The sequence below is a fragment of the Mus caroli genome, unplaced genomic scaffold (assembly GCF_978045245.1).
Source record: "Mus caroli unplaced genomic scaffold, Mus_caroli_1 scaffold_6, whole genome shotgun sequence".
NCBI lineage: Eukaryota > Metazoa > Chordata > Mammalia > Rodentia > Muridae > Mus > Mus caroli.
Window position 1 is genome coordinate 34,835,610 of NW_028227261.1, and position 23,165 is coordinate 34,858,774.

The 23,165-nt window shown below is 43.7% G+C and overlaps 1 long non-coding RNA gene across 1 annotated transcript; it reads left to right on the top strand.

Annotated features, from left to right (window-relative positions):
- The first annotated feature begins 5,590 nt into the window (after positions 1-5,590).
- On the top strand, positions 5,591-17,061 carry LOC115030890 (uncharacterized). Its single transcript, XR_003836483.2, has 4 exons — positions 5,591-5,652; positions 10,458-10,575; positions 16,199-16,332; positions 16,964-17,061. It is a non-coding gene; the product is annotated as an uncharacterized LOC115030890 (long non-coding RNA).
- The last annotated feature ends 6,104 nt before the right edge of the window (positions 17,062-23,165 follow it).

Here is a 23,165-nt window from a genome sequence, read left to right on the forward strand (position 1 = left end):
GGACATCTGTTGTTTTCCTCTATCAGCGTTCTATCTCTTTCTTTTGGAGAAGGCCCTTCCCACACTGCACACTGGCTCGGTGGGGCTGTCAGTCACGGTTCAAAGCCCCTCTTGTCAGAGGATGACATCCCATCACAACAAAGCCGATTGGGAGTGCTTCCTCTTGGAAAAAGAAATAGTGGGAGACGAGAGGGCAAAAACCACGCGGAGCTGATTAACGCCAGGGTAGGCAGAGGTATTAAGAGATTTGTCTGTAACCTGCGTATCTGGAACCACCACGATCCTGTATATTTTAATATAACACAACACTCGACTGCTCTGGTTGCAAGTTTTTCCGGATTGTACCTAGTCTATGAATCTTTCACATTTTTTCTTTCAATAAATATTTTAAATTTTGACATAAGATCTTGCTAGGTAGCCCAAGCCCGTCTTAGTAAGTCAGTCTTCTCTCCCCTGTCTTCAGTATGAAGGGATTAGAGGGCATGAGCCACCACGATCAGCTTTATGCCCCTTCTTAAATTTGTCAGAGCTGGTTCCTGTTATTGCTAGCCAGGGATCTCCTTTGACATTAGCTCAGCTGGGAGAATACCAAAGCAAAGAGGAGAGGGCAGAAGTGAGTGAAATTGCAATGATCAAGATTTTTCAATACACCTTCACTGGCAATTTTCTCCCCAGCATGCCTTTACAGTGTGCAAAGTTAGAAAAGCTTTCTGGGAAGATGCCAGAAGTTTCTGACACATTGAACTCAGAACTACTCCCTAAGGTGTGGCTTTATAAGATGGGTGCTACAGGCAGGCAAGAGGGCTCAAGTAAAAGCGTTTGCTCTGGAAGCCAGAGGGGCCTGAGTTTGATCCCTGGACTTAACCAGTGGTGGATTCCAGAAACTTGTCCTCTGGTCTCCACACATGCACAGTGGCACAAACATACTTCATACACACAGACAGACACCGTAATAGCAATAGCATGCAGTATACAAACCTCTAGGAACTGTGGTTTGTGTAGACTGCGATGTGAACAGTGTCTTCCTGTTGTGTAGTGTGGTCCCTGTGCCCCTCTCTCTCCTTGCCTTTTCAAGTCAGTCCTTTTGATGAATTTGTTCTTTGGTGCCTCCTCCGACCCTTGGAGTTTTTTTTCTCAAGCATACAACTGAACGTCTACATAAACAGTTAAAACCTAATCAAATACAGATCGATTTGTTGTTGTTGTTGCTGCTGCTGTTTTGTTTTGGGGGCTTGTTGTTGCTGTTGTTTTGTTTTTGAGACAAGGTCTTGTTATGTAGCCCTGGTTGGACTAACTAGAACTCCATATGTAGTCCAGGCTGGCCTCAAACTCACCTCTGCCTCCTTGTGTTGGGATTAAAAGAATACACCACCGCATTGGTCAGACTGATTTCTTAAAAAAAGGAAAATATCAATTCAGATGAATATTTTTAGATTTATTATTTATTTTATGTACATGAATACACCATTGCTCTCTTCAGACACACCAGAAGAGAGAATCAGATCCCATTACAGATGGTTGTGAGCCACCATGTGGTTGCTGGGAATTGAACTCAGGACTTCCGGAAGAGCAATCAGTGCTCTTAACCCCTGAGCCATCTCTCCAGCCCCAGACTAATTTTTTTTTTTAAGATTCATTTTATTATCTTTAAAGAGTTGTTTTTTTTTTTTTAATTTACTTTTACTTATGCATCTGTGTATGTCTATGTATGTATGTGTGTCGGTGCCTATGGAGGCCAGAAGAGGGCATCAGATCCTCTGGAGCTGGTGTTACACATGGTGAAAGCTGCCTGATTCCCGGTTTCAAGAGGAATGAATACATGCTCTGAAGTCCCGAGCAATCTCTTCAGCCTTGCATTTTATTTTTTAAATTATGTGTATGTATATCTGTATGTGGGTATGTGCACAGGAGTGCAGGTGCCCTTGGGGGCCAGAAGATGGCATCAGATCACCTGGAGCTGGAGTTACAAGCGACTGAGCCACACAGTATGTGTGCTGCTGCAAGTCAGACTCACATCCTCTGCAAAGGCAGTTCTCACTCCAGTCCCCAAGCTTATTTCTTTGGGTCTGAATCAAATGGTGGAGAGAGTTTCTTACAGCAGGGCCTTGGCGACACATGCCTGTAATTCTAGTGCTTGGCAGGCAGAGACAGGAGGATCAGGATTCAAGGCCATCCTTGGCTTACATATTAAGTTGGAGGCCAGGCAGACTGGGTAACAAAGACTTTGTCTAACAAAACAAAACAAAACCAAAAACACCAAGACTTTCTTAAGAAGGTTTTAGGAGAGCTGGATATAGCAGCACCCGCCTTTAATCCCAGCACTCTGGAGTCAGACGTATCTCTGTGAGTTTGAGGTCAGCCTGGTCTATGTAGAGAGTTCCAGGCCAGCCAGGGCTGCATAAAAACAAAGAACAAAAGCAAGCCAAACCAAAAATACAACAAAAAGGTCCTAGGAAACGTGTTAAAATGGCACCGGTGCTTAAATTCATATGTGATGCCGTAGCCCTCACTCCCAATGTGGTTGCTCTTGGAGACGAGGGACTCTAAGGTTGGAGCCTTAATCTGGTCAGATCAGTGTTCTGTGAGAGACAGCAACTGAACACCTTCCCACCTCCACACAGGTACTCACCAAGGAAGGTCACTGAAAACCCAGAAAGAGGATTGCAGTTTGCAAGCCAGGAGGCAATGGCTCACCAGGAACCAAATCATCCAATTCCTTGATTTTAAACTTGCCAGCCCCCAGGACTGTGGGCAAGTATCTTTTCATTCTCTAAGCCATTCAGTCCATGACATGCTGTTACTGGAGTCCAGGCAGAGAAAGACAGATTCAAATAGATACAAGGATGTGGAGAGAAGGCGATTTCATCCTTCAAAAGCTCATAAGGAAGTAAAATCGAGTGTTTCTTGTGGAGGGTGCCAATCAATAAAAGATGTGAGAGTATAGTACAGAACCAGTTTTTCGTGGATTTTATTGTTTTCCTCAATACATTATCTATAAATACATTGCTCAATATACCAAAGTAATTGTCATACCATCTCTCTCTCTCTCTCTCTCTCTCTCTCTCTCTCTCTCTCTCTCTCACACACACACACACACACACATAGTACAAAGTACAAATCCTATTAGCCATTAGAAAAATGCAAACCAAAGCCATAATGACTAATCCAAATAAATCTTCCCTTAAAAAAAAAAAAAGCAAACAACAAAAAACAGGACTGGAGAGATGGTTCAGTGGTTAAGAGCATGAATTATTTTCCCAGAGGACCTGAGTTCAAATCTCAACTCCCACATCAGGTGGTTCACAAACACCTGTAACTATAGCTTCAAGATATGACACCATCTTTTGGCCCCTGTAAGTACCTATACTCATGTGCATACACATATCCATGCGAAAACATACATACATGCATATAATTAAATGGAAAAAAGTAAATCTTTTTTGTTTATTTTTTTATCTTTCTTTTTTTTCTTTTTCTGATGCAAAAGCAAGAGGTTCATTTTTCCAGCGCATTGGGATTGACCTTCAATTAGTCCATCAAGGCGAGTGACTAGAAGGTGACCTGTTTGTTTTTCCAAGATGGGGTTTCTGTGTGTATCCCTGGCTGTCCTAGAATTTTCTCTCTCTTTCTCTGTAGACCAGGCTGGCCTCGAACTCAGAGGTCCACTTGCCTCTGCCTCCTAAGTGCTAAAGAAATAAAATAAATCTTAACAAAAACAAGCAGAAAGTTGTAACAGAATCCATTGCTGGGGTTGGGGAGAGGGGTTGGTGCTGCAGCTGCTGCAGCTGCTGCAGAGGGCAGTCAGGGCATTCCTGAAAACATCAAGAATAGACTTATTGCTATTCCTAGGTACAAACCAAGATTAAAACTGTGTTCATACAAAAACATGACTGTTCAAATAACTCCCCCCCCCCCAAAAGGGGCAGAAACAGCCTAAAGTGCATTAGCTGATGAATAAATAAAAAATGATGAAGAGATAAAAAGTTGCCCATAAATGAAATAACGAGTCCCCAAATGAGTGACATTATAGACGCTGAGATGTGGATGAACCTCGACGGCATTGTGAAGGGAACAAAGGCCACACACCACACAGTCCTACTTACGGGAAGTGTGGAGTAGGAACATGAAGTAGTGCTTGCCAAATGAGGGGAACAGGGAACGGCTGCTAATGAGCATGTGGCTACTCCTGGGGGTGATAAAACTTTTCTGGAATTTGGTAGTGACGATGGTTACGCAACCTTATGAGAAGGAACATATTACACTCGGGAGGGTGAACTTTTATAGTGTGTGAATTATGTGCCAATAAAGAACACCAGATACGATAGTGAGGTGATGTCTATGCTGGTAGACTTTGGACACCAGACTTTGGTAACACCATCCAACTTTGACTTTTCCACCACAATGTCAGGAGGAAGGGATGTCTAAGGTTTTTTTAAATTCTATTGTAGAATTAAAGAATTATTCATAGTTTAATATATAATCCTAATATGTTGAGTGCATGATAGATATTTTATTTTACATTGTTGTATTTATTTATTTATATGTGTGAATATGTATGCGTATGGGCACATGAATACCACAGCATCTATGTGGCAGTCACAGGACAATTTGTGGCATCAGGTTCTTCTACCTCGTGGGTTCTGGGCATTGAACTCAGGTTGTCAGCCTTGGTGGCAAGCACCTTTACCTGCTGAGCCACCTTGCCATCTTATATATTTTAAGAGTTGGAAATCCAAAACAGGGTTTCAATAGCTTGTAGTTGTTTTGTTTTGTTTTGTTTTGTGTGTGTGTGTGTGTGTGTGTGTGTGTGTGCGTATGTTGTGCAAGTGTCTGAGAGAGTGTTATATTCTCTGAAGGTAGAGTTGCAGGTTGTCATGAACTGCTCTATGTAGAAACTAAATTTGGTAGTGGCATAAATCACCTTGTTATCATTTTTGGTATTCTTTATTTGTCATATAATTCCCACACTATAAAAGTCACCTTTCCAAGTATATAATAAAATAAAATAACCTTTTTGTATAAATAAAATAATAATTTTTTTTTGTAAGGCTACACAACCATCGTCATTAATTACTACCATTTCAGATTCCCCGTTCAGGGGGTAGATAACTCAGTGCATCATGATGGACATGGTGTGGTGGCACTCATGGTCCCAAGAGCAGCTTTGGTCTGTGGCATCAGAGTGTGTAGTTTAGATTGTCACGTTTTTGGCAAATCTGGAAATAGACAGCACAGGTTTTATGGAGCCAGTCTATAACCATTAAAATCCACACCTTTATCTCGGTATCTGCCGGCAAGGTCCCATGTACACAATTCTTACCCTTTCAAAACTGTGTCACTATCTGGGGACCAAGCACCAAAAATTCAAACATATGCACCTGTTGGTAGGGATGGGGAAGTGGTATTTAATAACCAAACTTTAATGAGAATTACTCTGGCACAGTCTTCTACATCTAGAGCCAACTAGGACATAAGCAAATTAGATGAAAAGAGGCCTTTGCCCCTTTGCCCCCTAGAAGCAGGAAGTAGACCGAGCAGCCTAGACATAGGTAAACTTAATTTTCTTTTGGAAGAGAAGGAATGACTCAGAGGGACAACCAGGGGCCTAGATATTGGAGTCAAAGCCACAGTGAGTGATTCTAAGCAGCTAAGGTAAGCTACACTCCCCCATTTTCCTTCTCACATGATCATCCTGTGGCATGCAACACAAATTTACAGTGCCTTTTCCCCCTACGATGAATTCTTTGTTTATTTGCATGTGTAGTTGTGTACAGGTGCCCATGGAGGCCAGAAGAGGACACTGGATCTCCTAAAGCCGAAGTGACAGGCACTTGTGAACTGTGGGTGACCATGGTACTGGGAACTGAACTCAGGTCCTCTGAAAGAGCATCAACTGTTAAGTGTCCTTAACAGTTGAGCCCATCTCTCTAGCTCTCTGTCAAAGGCCAGCTTTGACACCACAGGGTAAACCATGGCAGGCAGTGAAGTGTGACAGCGGTGATCACGGTCAGTGCTGATGGCAGCTGACTGGGGCCAGTGCTAACAGCAGCTGATGGGGGCTGCTGCTGGTGGCAGCCAGCTATTAGAGAAAGGGGGGATCACACACACACACACACACACAGAAGGAGTATAAGGTTCTAGCCTTTTATTTTTTTCTCTTAACCCTTTTTTATATCCCTAACACAAAGTTTTTCTATTTAGAAAGTTACCTTGTAGCCACAAACTAAACAATGACCACAAATACATATTCTTCAAAAACAGATTAAAATCATTACACAAGAGGAAATTATGACAGGAATATCATTTTTTGAGACTTATGTCTAACTAAACAATTTTCGCCAATCCTTTCTTTCCAGAAGTTTATCGTAATCCCAAAGCAGTAATTTTCTTGTCATAGATTAATAAAGTTTAAGCAAGCCAAGTCTATAGTAGCAAGTTTCTCTCATACCTGGCCGAAGACAATTTGGATTTATTAAGGAACAGGTTGTCTGTCTTATGTTTTATTTTTGATGTCTTGATCAGCGAGACTGGCAGACGATTAATCTGTTCTCTGTTCTTATGCTCATAACAGAATTGTTTATTCTTTATTCAAAACCTTTCTATTTCATCGTGCACACTGAAACCTCTTCTATGTAAGTACACTGTAGCTGTCTTCAGATACTCCAGAAGAGGGCGTCAGATCTCATTACAGATGGTTGTGAGCCACCATGTGGTTGCTGGGGTTTGAACTCAGGACTTTGGGAAGAGCAGTCAGTGCTCTTAACTGCTGAGCCATCTCTCCAGCCCAGCATGTTTTATTCTTGATTATAATTTTAAAGTTTCTTTCAACTACCCCGACTTCCCAAAATTATTTAAAGCAAGCTAACTTCCTAGAACTACTTAAAAACAGATCAGGAATTCCATAAAAGGATTAATTCATCTAAACAGCATTATCTTAAGAACTTTCATCTTCATGTTGATCTGCTAGAGATTTGCCCAACAGAGTGGGCTATTAACCAGGAAGTAATCACACCAAGGCTGTAGGCAGTGAGGGTCTCTGTGTGTCCACTCACACCAAGCCAAATAAATGAGGAGTATGACAGTGACAAATCTGAGAAACCACATCATTAGCAAGAAGCAATCCCGGGTCAAAAAAATCTCTGGGGCCACGCCTTTCCAGAGTGCGTGCAAACTGGCGGGCCTCCTCCAGGGAGCGCACTTGCCTGCTGCAGCTTTCCCTGCATGGCGCATGGCAGCTCTCCTCCCATACCTTAAAAAAAAAAAAAAAAAAAAAAAAAAAAGTTTCTTCCCTTAGCAATATTCTGAAAAGGATTACGTGCTTGTGCATAGTTGTAAGGCACCAGGTGCATGGAAGAGCCTGCAGAGGATGTTGGTTCCTCTGGAACTGAAGTTACAGACAGTTGCGAGCTGAGAAGTAGGTGCTGAAAACTGCACCTGGGTCCTTTGCAAGAGCAGTCAGGGCTCTTAACTATTGAGCCATCTCTCCAGCACCTTCCCATCCTGCTTTCACCCCCGGGGCATTTTGGGGGTAGAAACGTTCTGGGGAAACGGGAACTTTTCTGGTTTTCTTCTCTCTCTCTCTCTCACTAGTCACTCCTTCTGAATCTTCTCTTTCAGTCTTCTCTTCTAACTCCCCGCTGACTAGTTCAGGATGATCCTTTCCTCATCTCACTCTTTCAAGCCCAGAACTCCTAAATCCATGTCTGCTGACCAGATGTCTTCGGAGGTCCAGTCCTTACTCACACATTCAGGAGACCCCCACATCACCTCAATGGAACATTCGCGAAGGTCATCACTTACTCCCCGTTCGGGGGACGCAGTCTGCCTAAGAAAATATCCGTTTAGCAGTGTAAGCAAGAAAAGTAGTGATACGCCATTGCACAGCCTCCTCACACTCACGCTCACAGCTCCCACCCACTCTACTCATCAGCAAATCTCTTCATTTCTTCTCGTTCCTACTATTATACCACAAGCCAAGCCATCGCCATCCCTTGCCCCTGACTTCTGCATCAGCTTCCTTTTCTGGTCTCCTTGTGTTTATTTTCCCCTTTGCCATGGTATGGCTTTAGAAAGGAGAATAAATAGATCCAGGAGCTAAACCCACTTCAGGACTAAGGTGAGGCAGGAAAGTGGGGGACAGAAAGGGAAAACAAGAAAGCCCAAGATATTAACTTCTGTTCATTTGCCATTTCATGAAAATAGTCCCATTTTAATACCTGTTATATACCAGGGTTCTATACAAATGTTTTATTTGAAAAAATAAAGACACATCATGATAGATTAATGGTCTTCCTTGCAAGATAGTCCAAAATCTTTAATCTAGCACGTGAGACTTTGTACTATCTGGTTTCTTCTAGTCCTTTGACTTCAGTCTATCTTTTTAAAGAAAAGATTTATTAATTTATTTTATGTATATGAGCACACTGCCGCTCTCCTCAGACACAGCAGATCAGATCCCACTACAGATGGTTGTGAGCCACCATGTGGTTGATGGGAATTGAACTCAGGACCTTTGGGAGAGACATCAGTGCTCTTAACTACTGAGCCATCTCTCCAGCACTACTTTTTTGAATTTTTAAGAGAAGTTTTCACAGAGCTGCTCAGGCTGACCTTGAACCCACTCTTTAACCAAGGCAAACCTTCAACTTACAATCCTCCTGCCTCAGCCTCACCTGCAGGTAGGTTTAAAGGCCTCACCACCAGGTCCAGCTCCTGCTCCCTCGTCATTTCCTGTCATTTCCCATTATTCCTGTGCTCAGCCACTCTGATCTCTTCATGCATTCTTGACTGTGATTTCGGCATCCTGTCACTTTCTGTCCTTGGTGCTGTTTTTCTGCTCTGTGCAGCTCTTTTCTGACCCAGTCACCTGCTACCTCACACCCACCTTTCAAGCCTTCTGGTAAGTAAGGTTTCCTCAGGGATCAGCTCCCTGAAGAGAGTTCAGTCAGTTGTCTTTTCTTGATCTTCTGAACTTCGGATTGACAACACGTAGAGTCTAGTCACCCCTTGTGGTCTGTTTTGCATCTGTCCTGATCTTTGCTAGCTCTTTGGCAGACTCTGCCCATTTGGACTGAGCTTTGTTTCTTCCACAGTGCTCAGTAGTGTGTGGTGTATTGTTTCCTGAGCATTTCGGTACTATCGGAGAAACAGAGAAGGCTTAAGAATCACTGATCTTCAGGGTTAGGCTCCAATTGTCTGAGATTACACCTCTGGCTCCTCTAAGGGAAGTGGTAAGGCCAAGAGAAATGGGAGTACTCTGTGCCCTTACAGCCTCCCACAACGCAGAAGAGAACTGGCCAGTTTTATTTAACAGAGTGAGCCAGGTGGTGGTGGTGTACTCCTTTAATCCCAGCACTCTGGATGCAAAGGCAGGGGGATCTCTGTGAGTTCAAGGCCAGCCTGATTTACAGAGTGAGTTCCAGGACAGCCAAGGCTGCATGGAGAAATCCTGTCTCCAAAACAAAACAAGAGTCACAGAAGATTGTGAGTCATATGTAATCCTTTCCTCTCCTCTCATATGCTATTTCCAATCTACTAGCAAAACTGAGGGCTTTTTCTCCAGGCAGTCATGCTTCTGGCTGGTGGGTCCAGGATGGTCACACCTTTCAAGACAGGTCCTTAACTTGTTTACCCAAATCTGTGGGCCTGTCAGCTCCCCTTTCTATGTCTACAGAGGGAAATAGATTTTAGGTTCTCTCTCTCTCTCTCTTTCTCTCTCTCTCCCTCTCTCTCTCTCTCTCTCTCTCTCTCTCTCTCTCTCTCTCTCTCTCTCTTTCTTCTTCTTCTTCTTCTTCTTCTTCTTCTTCTTCTTCTTCTTCTTCTTCTTCTCCTTCTCCTTCTCCTTCTCCTTCTCCTTCTCCTTCTCCTTCTCCTTCTCCTTCTCCTTCTCCTTCTCTCTCTCTCTCTCCTCTCCCTTTCTCTGTTTCTTTGCCGTAATAAAGACTGTTACCTGTTACTGTCTGTAGTGTCTGAGATTCCCCCCCCTGCCTTTTTAAAAATTCTTTAATCAGCAGAGAAAAGAAAGCCAATAATGTCTAGAAGTTAACTTCAGAGGTTGCACTAAAGCCTGTTTCATAAAATGTACATACTTGGGGCATTCCTTCTCTCTCTCTCTCTCTCTCTCTCTCTCTTTCTCCCTCTCTCTCTCTCTCTACTTTTTCTTTCTCCCTTTTTTCAGACTCAGTCTCACTACATAGCCCTGGCTGTCCTAGAATCTGCTATGTAGCCTAGGTTTGCTGAGCACTCACAGAGATGCTCCTGTGATCCTTACAGAGATCCTCCTGTACTAGCCTCTTGCTGAGAATTGAATCCAGGTCCCCTGGAGGAGCCTCCAGTGCTCTCAAACCCTGAGCCATTTCTCTAGGTCCACAAGTGAGTCTTCAGCCCATCTTCATTCTTGTTAGGCTAGTTACATTGCTCTGTTAGACTGGCCAAAATTAATTTTCTTTAACTTGCAGTTTTAAAATGAAATTTAAATAACAGCAGTTCCAAACGAAATTTACTCACTTGCTGAGGGGATTACCACCCATCTTTGGAGTCAGCAGAAAGCTCATCTCAAATTCAGACCCTGACTGAGTAAGTAAACTAAAGTCAATTTTAGTTTCCTCATCCAAAATGGGGGGGGGGGTGTGTGAAGCCAGGCGGTGGTGGCGCATGCCTTTAATCCCGCACTTGGGAGTGCGTGAGGCCGGCGGATTTCTGAGTTCGAGGCCAGCCTGGTCTACAGAGTGAGTTCCAGGACAGCCAGGGCTATACAGTGAAATCCTGTCTCGAAAAACAAAAACATACAAACAAACAAACAAAAAACCAAAAACAAAAAAGAAAAGGGGAGAAAGCCAACTTTTTCAAAAATTAAAAAACAAAAACAACCCTCTATTATATAAAAAGACTCAGGTTTGAACAGGATCTCTACAAGTCTTAAGATTTAAATCTGAATCAGGTACTTTCCCCTTCTAGCCTGAAGAAACCGGTTACAGGACTTCCTGAAGCCAGAACTGGCAAGGCTGCCATCTTGTGGCGATTTAAATGTGTGCTGGCTATGTGTGTCATTCCCAACAACTAAAAGATGTTCAAAAAAGTAAAGCTATATCAAAGTAAGTCAGACACTCCAGAAAGACGTTGGGGTAAATATAATAGTTAACAACAAAGTTGCATCATTACTGGAAAGAGCAAGAACTAAGGGCCTAAGAAGGAACCTTTAAGAATTACTCCAAGCCAGGCGGTGGTGACGCTCGCCTTTAATTCCTGCAGTCGAGGCAGAGGCAGACCAGTCTCTGTGAGCTGAAGGTCTCCTGGTCTGCAGAGCCAGTTTCTTGACTGGCTCTGCCGTCTGCTCTGGAGAGTGTACTCCTTATCTGCTTTTACCTTCTCACCAGTTGGAATAAACCTTGATTGCTGCCTACCCTAAAAACTAAACAAAACAGCCACAAAAAAAAAAAAACCCAAACCAAATCCAAACAAAATGAAACCCTACTGCCGTCACCACCAATACACTTACATCTAGTAGGGATCTCTGAAAAGGGGAAGAAACAGTTGATTTGGGCTGGAGAGATGACTTAATGTTTAGGAACTCTTTCTGCTCCTGTGGAGGACCTAGGTTTGACTCCCAGCACCTACATGGCAGTTCACATGCTGCAAAGGACCTCTGCCAGGAGCAAGCACGCATGCCTAGGACATTCAGTTACATGGGAACCTCTCCAACTTTAACGAGGTTGGGGAAAACAGACATTGCCGATATATGATAATACATTCCAGAAGAGCAACTTCACCTGTAACTCCAGTTCCAGAGGAGTCCGAGTCCTCTTCTGGCCTCCACGGGTCCCATGCACACATGTGGTGCACACACAAAATCCCAGGAAAATACTCCTATACATCAAATAAAAATCTGAAAAATGAAGGGACCGGTGAAGGAAAACCATACCAGGGTGTTAGGCGAGGCTGCATTACGCATTTGAGATAGTAGCTAAAGTTGATCCTATTCTTCCGTTTTTGTTTTTTCGAGACAGGGTTTATTTTGTGTAGCCCTGCTGTCCTAAAACTCACTCTTTGGACCAGGCTGGCCTTGAACTCAGAAATCCGCCTGCCTCTGCGTCTCAAGTGCTGGAATTGAAGGCATGCGCCACCACTGCCCGGCTCTTATCCTTCCTTTTTAAAGACTTTAAAAACTTGTTAGCAAATCTGACCACTGTGATGATCTGTGTTTCCCCTTCTCCATACCTGTCTTAGTCAGGGTTTCTATTCCTGCACAAACATCACGACCAAGAAGCAAGTTGGGGAGGAAAGGGTTTATTCAGCTTACATTTCCACATTGCTGTTCATCATTAAAGGAAGTCAGGACTGGAACTCAAACAGGTCAGGAAGCAGAAGCTGATGCAGAGGCCATGGAGGGATGTTCTTTACTGGCTTGTCTCCACTGGCTTGCTCAGCTTGCTTTCTTATAGAGTCTAAGACTACCAGCCCAGAGATGGTACCACCCACAAGGGGACCTCCCCCCTTGATCACTAATTGAGAAAATGCCTTACAGCCATATCTCATGGAGGCATTTCCCCAACTGAAGCTCCTTTCTCTGTGATAACTCCAGCCTGTGTCAAGTTGACACACAAAACCAGTCAGTACAATACCACAGCTTCCACTGTGCTCTTTCTGAAGGTCTATAGGGAAATCTGTTCCTCTTCCCTCCCGCACCCCCATCTCCTACTTAGTGTTAGATTATGGACCTGTCCCCTTAAGGAACTGGCCAGATCTCTCCTGCAGGTCCCTCCTTGGGACAGAGAGTTAAGAAAGTTGTCTGTCCTGGGATGTTTGTTGGTTTGTTTTAATTTATTTTATTTTCCTTTTAATGTGTGTGTGTGTTCATGTGTTTGCATACAAGTGCAAATGCTAACAGAGACTAGAGGTGTCAGATCTCCTGCTCCAGGGGTTAAAGCCACCCAGGTGTTGGGAACTGAACTAGGGTCTTCTAGAAGAGTAGCAAGTGCTCTTAACTGTTAGGGTTCATCTCCACAGCCCTAAGCTTGTGGTTTTACAAGTCCTAATTTACTGTCCTACCCATTAAAGACTCCTCCATTCTCCTTGTCACATAGGCTATCCCTGGGTAAAACTTCCTGCTACCCCCAGAACAGATATATAAATCAAATGTTTCCTCTGTTCTGGGGATTTCTGGAATGCATACCATCTCTGGGATGCTCCCAGCCCCAGTCAGTTATGATGGCTGTCTCTTTTATGCTTCCTTTAAGCTGTCTGTCTTAATAAAGCTCCAGGTTTTAAAGGGAAGCCTCTTTCCTTTACTCCTGTTACCCTGTTTCCATACCTTGCACTTTCCTTTCTAATGCTGTCTCACCTCCACACCCATCCTGAAATCATGGACCAGGCCCTTTCTCCTAATAAAGCAAATTCCTGAGGGGTAATTATGTGTCAATTCCTTTCCCTAACTAGCCATTAAAAAGTGCTTCTCCCCACCCACCAACAATGAGGATTGAGTTTAGCCCCTGGAGTGGGCCAGGCTAGCATTCCACTGGTCTACAGCCTCAGCTTGGCCCCCTTTCTTTCCCAGCCTCTCGGAAGCCCCCAACACTCCGAGTGGCATCACCAAGATGACTACTGTCATTATCACCTGATCGAACCTGTTCCTTTTCTTCTTTTGATCTTTATTGTTGTTTAATTCACTCCAACCTTCTGCTGGGAACCAGAGCTGTACCTCTAGTGCTATCTGCCGTTTCTTTGACTCTCCCCTCCTTCCCTTTTATGGCTCCATATGATGATGTTTGATTGTGCAGATAATCCAGGATGCTCTCCCACCTGGCATTCTTAATCTGGTCATGTCTGCAAGGTCTGTTTTGTCACTAAAGGTCACAGGGTCACAACTTCCAGAGGTTAGGGTGTGCACATTTTTGGAGAGCCATTATTCTGCTCTACCACAGTGGATTTCTCTAGACTTTATGTTTAGTGATGCAACTTTGATGGGTTAAAATTAGCTATGTTGGGAGTATTTAAACACACACCAAAAAAAAAAAAATCCAGAAAAACTAGAAAACCAAAAAGCTATAAAATGCCACACATCAGGGTTTACTGTCCTGAGGAACTGCTGTTAAACCTTTCTTGCATACATATCTCTAGTTACAATGGCAGGCTTATTATCAAACAAAGAGAATCATAAATGGGTGTGCTGGCTAACACCTGTCATTCCAACAACATGGCTGGGCCTGGGAACTGCCATGAATTCCACCCAGGAGCTATATAGAAAGTATGAAATTAGTCTAGGCCACAGAGTGAGGCCTTGTCTCAAACAAGCGAATGGAAAAATACAAGAATAATATATAGGATAGGCCACTAAGAATCAATATCGGGAGAAAGAAGATTTAGGGCTGAGGAGCTGCTTTAGTGGGTAAAGTCCTGGACTCCTCAGCACTTAGGTAAACGCTACACACAGTGTTGTGGATCTAGAATCCCTGGGCTATAGGATATAGGAAGGTTTCAGCGCTCACTGATCAGCCAGCCTAGCTGAGATGGCTCACTCCAGGTTCGATGGGAGACAAAACATAAGGTGGAAGAGCTGGGAGGTAGCCCAGCAGTTGAAAGCATTTGAACCCCAATACTCTTGCAGAATACTGGAGTTTGGTTCCCAGCACCCACAAGGCAGGGGTCCAGTGCCCTCTTCTGGCACCTGGCATGGAGTCAGTACACTCACATACATGCAGGCAAAATGCCCATACATGTACAATAAAAAATCAATTAATAGAGAGATAGATAATAAAATGAAGAGCAATTGTGACCTCTCCCTCCTATACACACACAGAGAGAAAGAGAGAGAGAGAGAGAGAGAGAGAGAGAGAGAGAGAGAGAAAGAGAGAGGGGGGAGGGAAGAGGGAGAGATAGAGAAGGCATGGATGGATAAAGATTGATCTGGTCCACATATAAAAAAAACTCAGCTATTGTCTTAACTGTCCTAGTTAGAAGCTATGTAAGCAAGTTCTCCATGATGCAATATGAACATGAGAGCTCCATGCTACCCTAGGACTGGGGCTTTTAAGACAGTGGCATGCCGATTTCACGCCTTCTTCCTCTTTTCATTGCTATGGCTCCAGAGCACAGACATGTTGACTAAAGATGAAGAAAATGTAGAATAAAGTTCTAAGTGTGAATAGATACACAAAAGACTAACAACAGAAAGGGATCGGCAGCAGGAAGCTTTCTTGATATATACTTATAATTTATACATTACATCTAATTCTCTTCTCCTTTCCTTCCCCTTCCCACTCTGATATAACAGACGTGCCATACTGTAGTGGCTAACTTTAAAGTTTAGTCCACAGACGACTGTCTTAGTTAGTGTTCTATTGCTGTGAAGAGGTACCATGTCCATGGCAACCCTTTGGCTTGTTTGTTTGTTTTTGTTGTTGTTTTGTTTTTTTGAGACAGGATTTTCCTGTGTAGCCTTGGCTGTCCTGGAACTCATTCTGTAGATTACAAACCCAGAGATCCACCTGCTTCAGTCTCCCAAGTGTTGGGATTAAAGGTGTGCCCTCATACCCTACCCTGCCCCCACTGCCTGGCCATGGCAATTCTTGTATAGGAAAAAATTTAACTGGAACTGGCTTACAGTTCAAAGGTTTAGACCATTATCACCATGGAGGGAAGCATGGTGGCATGCAGGCAGACATGATGCCGGAGAGGAGCAGACAGAAGAAAGAGAGTGACACACTGGTCAGGTTTGAGTATTTGAAATCTCAAAGCCCACACGTCCTCTAACAAGATCACACAGAGCCACCCTTCCCAACAGTGCCAGTCCCCATGAGCTTATGGGGTCATTTTTTTATTCCAACTACCACAGCAACAGAACACAGAGATGGAGTCACTACAGGCCTGAAGGAAGAGTGAATGTTATCTGGTGATCTTGGGCTCCTTGCTGGATGGAATGATTCCATTTTTAGGGTAGAAGGTGGATATGGGGCTTACTCTTTAGGTTATAAAAGAATTGTTTGAGGCTTGGGGGTTGCTTTAGTTTTTGAAGTGCAAGCATAGAGAGAAGGGTATGTGCTGATATTGAGCATTTAAAAAGGCTAGGCATAGTGTACGTCTGTCATTATCTCTGGACAGTCCTCACCAGTGCCACCTTCATATGCTTGGGCAGTGTGTGTTACTGTTGCAGACTGTTTGCCCGAAACAGCTTGAGAGAAGAACAACTCATTTTGGCTCACAGTTTCCGAAGGATCTCAGCCCCTCAAAGAGAAAGGGGCAGGAGCATGTTGTGGCTGTCGCAGAGGAGGGAGCACATAGCAGAGCTGTTCACATGGCAGTCATCCAGGAAACAGAGGAGGGAAATTAGCATCATGAGTGAGTATAACCTTCAAAGACCCACTTCTGGTCACCTGATTTCACCAGTCAGGACCCACTTCTGAAAGGTTCCACAGCCTTCCAAATAGTGCCACAAGTGGGGACCAAGCATGCTCAAAGCATGTACCTTTTGGGGCCACTTTTCAGATTTAAATGGTAGCAGGCATTATCCCACATGTGAGAGGGTACACCGTCTACTACCAAAGCTAACAATTCTTATTGTTAATTTCCTAGCGTATTAGGCCCAACCAAGTCCATTCTCTTTTAAAATTAATTTATGGGTATCTATGTGTGCCTGTTTTCCTGTGGGCACACTACATGTGCAGGTGCCCATGAAGGTTAGAAGAGGATGTTGGATCCCTTGGGATTAATTATAGGTGGCTGTGACACACCCAGTGTGGGTGCTTGGAACCAAACCCAGGTCCTCTGCAAGAACCAGGAAATACTTTTTAACACTGAGCCATCCCTTCAGTTCCTCCTGTTTCTCTTTAAAAGATTAATTATACTGACTGTTATTGTAGTGGTGTGTGTAATTGGGGGTTGGAGGGACACGGCGCATGCCACAGTATACACGTGGTGGTCAGGAGACAATGTTGTGGAGTCAGTTCTCTTCTTCTTCCTCCTTACACAGGTTCCAGATATCAAACTCAGATCGATAACGAGGCGTCTGCAGCAATTACATTTATTCATGGAACCATCTCTTTGAATTCCCAAAGAGAAGTAAAATCAGGTGATTTTGTGTGTTTTGTTCTCTCTCTCTCTCTCTCTCTCTCTCTCTCTCTCTCTCTCTCTCTCTCTTCCAGATAAAGTTTCATGTGTCTCATGCTGGCATGGGACTCACTTAGTAGCCCAGGATGACCTTGAATGTCTGGTCCTCCTGCCCCCATCTCTCTTATGATAAGATTATAGTATGTGCCACTGCATCTGGCTTATGTAGTACTGAGAATCAAATCCAGGGCTTTAGACATACATGTTAGGCAAACACTCTATCAACTGGGCTATATCTCCAGCCTGACAAATGAAGGGAGAAAAGCCAATACAGAATTTGTGAGTGTGTTGGTTGAGCCTGTGTCAACTTACACAAACTAGAGTTATCTGATAGGAGGGAAACTTAATTGAGAAAATACTTCCATAAGACCCAGCTGAAAGGCACTCTCCTAATTAGTTATCAATGGGGCATAGTCCAGCCCACTGTGGATGGTCCCATCCCTGTGCTGGTGGTCCTGGGTCCTATAAGAAAGCAGGCTGGGCAAGCCATGGGAAGCAAGCCAGTAAGTAGCGTTCCTCCATGGCCTCTGCATCAGCTCCTGCCCTCAGGTTTCTGAACTGCTTGAATTCCTGTCCTGACTTCTTTCGATCATGAACAGCAATGTGGAATTGTAAGCCAAACAAACCCTTTCCTTCCCAGCTTGCTTTTTGGTCTGGTGTTTTGTTGCAACTATAGAAACCCCAACCAAGACGATGTGTGAATGTTTACTGCTATGGGAAAGTGGGCATAGGATTGCTGGGGATCTCAGACACAATGCGAAAGGAAACTTAGAAAGGAAACTAAGAGACAGGGAAGCTGAACTCAGTTCACCATGAGATCTGGCTTTGTGACAGGAAGCAGGGTATGCTTTGTGGGTTGTTGAGAAAACTTTCCAGTTTCAGACACTGCCTCTTCCCTTTCCTCTTTCCTTAAATATGACGAGACAGCTTCGGCTGCAGCTCTAAACTTAACAACTGTGAGGGTAAGATAGGAGTCAGTGGGGCATGGAGGAGACACATGCCTTTAATCCCAACACTTGGGAGGCAGAGGCAGGTGGATTTCTGAGTTCGAGGCCAGTCTGGTCTACAGAGTGAGTTTCAGGACAGCCAGGGCTATACAAAGAAAACCTGTCTCAAAAAACAAAACAAGGGCTGGTGAGATGGCTCAGTGGGAAAGAGCACCCAACTGCGCTTCCAAAGGTCTGGAGTTCAAATCCCAGCAACCACATGGTGGCTCAAAACCATCTGTAACGAGATCTGACGCCCTCTTCTGGTGTGTCTGAAGACAGCTACAGTGTACATACATGTAATAAATGAAAAAACAAAACAAAACAAAACAAAAGGAAGTAACAGGGATGGAGGAGGTTGGTGTAGGTGTCAAAAGATACTGGCTTTGATATTGAGCCATTAAAACTTTTTTAAAATGTCATTGCAGCCAGGTTTTCTGTTATTTGTAGGCGAAGGCATTCTGATTCCTAACTGACTTACTTTAGTCTCATTTGCAGCCAAGGACACAGTCTCTGACTCTGAATCAAAAGATAGCTCTAAGTAAGCAGGGACTGTAGAGACTCTTTCTGGCGTGATAGTAGTGGCAGTTCTGGTGGCACCAGCCAGTGTGCTGACACTTCAGATCTTATTTTGCTCCCTGATGGCCTTCATCGGGGTACAGACAATGGCTTCTTTGTTCTGAGTAATAACTGTTAACCATTGTTTTCTAAGAGCCAAGTGTTTTTATAAGCTATATATTTTTTTTTCTTAATTTATATCAACCCTTTCAGTTGGGTACTAATTTTGTTCTTGGAGGTTAAGTGAGGATAATTCTAAGATCACATAGTAAGTGGCAGATTTGGGATTCATTTTTGGGTCAGCGTGACCCCAAAGTTAGATTTTAACTCATCCTTGCTATTTCTTTTGGCAACTCCTAAATGTGACCTGGGACCCTGATTTAAGATGCAGCCTGGGGCCCTGCCTTAGGAGGGGGAGTAATACGAAAGGCCGTTGTCTGCCATCAGCCCCTCCTGGCAGAGGATACAGGATCTGCCCGAATGCACGAAGGCTCTGAGCCAGGCTGCACAGATGCACACAGTCCTCTGAGCCAGGCTGCAGGGATCCATGGGAGTAATACGAAAGGCCGTTGTCTGCCATCAGCCCCTCCTGGCAGAGGATACAGGATCTGCCCGAATGCACGAAGGCTCTGAGCCAGGCTGCACAGATGCACACAGTCCTCTGAGCCAGGCTGCAGGGATCCATGCTGTCCTCCCAGCCAGGCTGGGAAGTGCTCCAGATGAGCTGCCAGAATTCTGTGTCTGAAACCCTGAGAGATAAGGGAGGAGACTTGGGTAGCACTCTTAGAGACAAAGCGATTCTGTAGATCTGGAATGTGCTGAAACTCAGCCTCCCCATCACCCTCCCCCAACCCCTCCCTGCTTCCAAAAAAAAAAAAAAAAAAGAGGTGATAACATATGCAAAGACTGCTGCAACTCCTGCTTACAAATTGATTACCTTCAAGTCTGTCCTCTTTTTCTCTTACCAGCTACAGTTTGGGGGCTGAGACCCTAAACCACAACCCTATCCCCTTCTCAACTTCCCATCTCCCATACCTCCAAGTCTCAGAGCCACCTTCTTAACTTTTTCATTTAGTCAAAAATCTCCCATAAATATTTATTATCAATTTTGTGCCAGAACACAAGGAACTATAGAGAGAAAGAAACTAATAGGGGGAGAAAGACATCAAAAGATAATTGCACCCAGCACTTGGGAGGCAAGGGCAGGTGGCTCTCTATGAGTTTGAGGCCAGCCTGGTTAACATAGTGATTTCCAGGTTAGACAGTGCTACATAGCGACACTCTGTCTCAAAACAAACAAGCAAGCAAGCAACCCCCACCCCAACAATTATTATTATGGGACTCACTGAGGAGGAAAAGCAGCAGTGTTGGAAATATATACCTGCTGTCAGCTCTTCCTGTACTGTAGCAAGATGCCTAAGACTGGATAATTTGTAAGGCATATAAGTTTATTCCTCACAGATCTGAAAGTAGGAAGTCCTCAAGGTGTCTGATAAGGTTCTGCTCTGGGTTTCTGAGATAGTTTCTCGTTGCAAAGTTTTTACAGGGTAGAAGGTAGGAGGGCAAAGGGCATATAGCTTTCAAGTCTTTTAAAGGCATCAGTGCTATCTATCTATAAGGGTAGAGTCCTCATAGCCTAATCACCACCTCCTCCTCCTCCTTTCCCTCCTCCTCTCCTTCCTCCTCCTCTTCCTCCTCCTCCTTCTTCTACTTTTCTCCTCCTTCTCCTCTTCTTCCTTCTCCTTCTTCTTTAAGTTTTATTTACTTATTTTATGAATGTGAGTGCACTGTAGCTGTCTTCAGACACACTAGAAGAGGGCATCAGATCCCATCACAGATGGTTTTGAGCTACTGTGTGGGTTCTGGGAATTGAACTCATGATCTCTGGAAGAGCAGTCAGTGCTCTTAACCACTGAGCCATATCTCCACCCACTGCTTAATCACCTCTTTTTAAAAGTCCCAACACTTGCTATTGATTAGAACTGTTTCTATATGAATTTTAGGAGAACACAGTTGTATACAGTTGTAGTTCCATGGGACCAGATGTGCTCTAAGTGATCACAGCATTTGGTTTCCCTTTATCCTCACCATCTTTGTTACTTTGTTACTGCCATAAGGATGGTTTCTCTTACCTTTTTTTTTTTTTAAAGAATTATTTATTTTATGTATGTGAGTACACTGTTGCTGTCTTCAGACACACCAGAAGAGGGCATGAGATCCCATTACAGATGGTTGTGAGACACCATGTGGTTGCTGGGAATTGAACTCAGGACCACTGAGCCATCTCTTCAGCCTGGTTTCACTTATCTTGGACCATATATTTCAGCCTTCTCTCTCCTAAACAAATATATATTTATGTATTTTAAAAAGTATGTGCATGTATGTATGTTGCTCTGTAGGTACATGCATATGAGTGTACATGTTCTTGGAGGCCAGAGGCATCAGGTCCCCCTGGAGCTGGAGTTACAGGCAATTGTGAGTCACCCGACATGGGCCCTGGGAACTGAACTTGGGTTCTTCACAAGAGCAGTACGAATTCTTAACTGTGGAACCATGTCTTTAGTGCCTGTTCTCTTTAAAAAAAATACAGATTATTATCAAATTATTATTACTGGTGTGTGTGTGTGTGTGTGTGTGTGTGTGTGTGTGAGAGAGAGAGAGAGAGAGAGAGAGAGAGAGAGAGAGAGAGAGAGCACCATAGTACCATGTGGAAGTCAAAGAACAACTTTGTGGAGTTGGTTCTTTCCTTCTACCTTTATGTAGGTTCCAGGGATAGAACTCAGGTCATTAGGCTTTTCAGCAAGTGCCTTTACTCACTGAGCTGTAGTGCCAGCCCTCTTTCTGACCTTTAATGGGTCTGTCTTGCCCACTCAAGACTATGCTCTACAGAACATTGCTAAAATGCAATCTAATAGCTCTTCCATTACAGTCTGCCCCTCCTGTGGGGGTACAGCCTAGGGCAGGGCATCGGACTCCACTTCTCCTCTGGAGGGGTTGGTTTAGCCTCTTTGTCCAACCTATGTCAAAGCTGTCCACAGGCTCTACTCACCTCATCTTGGCCAAATTCCTATCTCTACCGTTTTACCCATCCATCTCAGCCCAGGAAATGATTATTCTGAATTCAAGGCATTTGCTGGATATGCGCTAGATATGAGCCAATTGTAGATGAAGCACTGTGGTCTGGGCACAGAACAGAATCAGCTAAGGAAAAAGAAAAAAACAAAAACAAAAAACAAACAAACAAAAAAACCCAGCAGCAAGCTATTGTTTTTTCCCAGGTGTAGAACTGGAATAAGGTAGTATAGTGCTTGGTACATAGGAAAGGCCAAATATATTTCCTGCAATATATAGACAAGTATACAACAGGTAATGTTTTCATTCTATCCGTCACTGGAGTCATAAGTGTATGCATCTATATACTCAGTCAAAACAAGCAGTTCCTCAGCATATTGGCTGTAAGTTATGTTTTCCCTCATTGTTTTACAAGATGACTTCAAAAAGGCTGCTTCTATTTCTCATCACAACCCTATAAATTATCATCCCAGTTTTACAGGTAAGGAAATGGTCTTTAATTTATGTATGTATTATGTATGCATGAATGTGGGCATGCACGCCATTTCAAACGTGTGGCGATCCTTCCACCTTGATGTGTATTACAGAGCTCTTCAGGTTTACATGGCTGGCACTTTTAACCCAGGAACCATCTCGCTGGCCCCCTCTCGTCCCCTCTTTCTTCTATTGCTCTTGGACGTGTGGATGATCTGTATGCTTCTTGTCCCTACTCACAAAAGAGATTTAGGAGGGTAAAATTGATTAGGGGGAGGGGCTGTCTGTTCTGAGCTGCATATAGACTCATATTTAACCTTTCGATTTTGTTTTGTTTTGTTATGGCAAATTGTTGCTTTGTAGTCCAGGTTGGCCTCAGACTCAGGGTCCTCCTATCTCAATCTTCCAAGAGGTAAGATCAAAGGTGTGCATCACAACTCTCTGTTTGATGTTAAGACAGTATTTATTGGTTAAACTTTTAGATTTTAAACGTATTTTATTGACCAGGCAAGTTGGCCTATACTTTTAAATCTAACACTCAGGAGGCAAAGACAGGCAGAGATCTCTGAGTTCAAAGCTAGTCTGGTCTTGGCTCTAGGGTAGCCAAGGGTATGAGAAGTTGTCTCAAAAGAAAATAAAACAAAAATTTTATTTGTTGTGTGAGAGATTGAACCCACATGGACCATGAATGACTTTTTGAAGTCTTCTCTCCTTCTGTCATGTAGGTCTTGGGGAATCAAACTCAGGATTTGGAAGCAGATGTCTTTATCCAGTTGAGTCATCTTTCCAGCCCAAATGTATTTGTTTGTTTGAGGCAGGGTCTCACTGTGTCTGGAACTCATTATGTAGACCAGGCTGGCCTTGAATTCACAAAGATCAACCTGCCTCTGCTTCCTGGGTGCTGGAACTAAAGGTGAGCATTACCACACCTGCCCCTGAAATGAACATATTTTAGATGTATGATTTTTGTGTCAT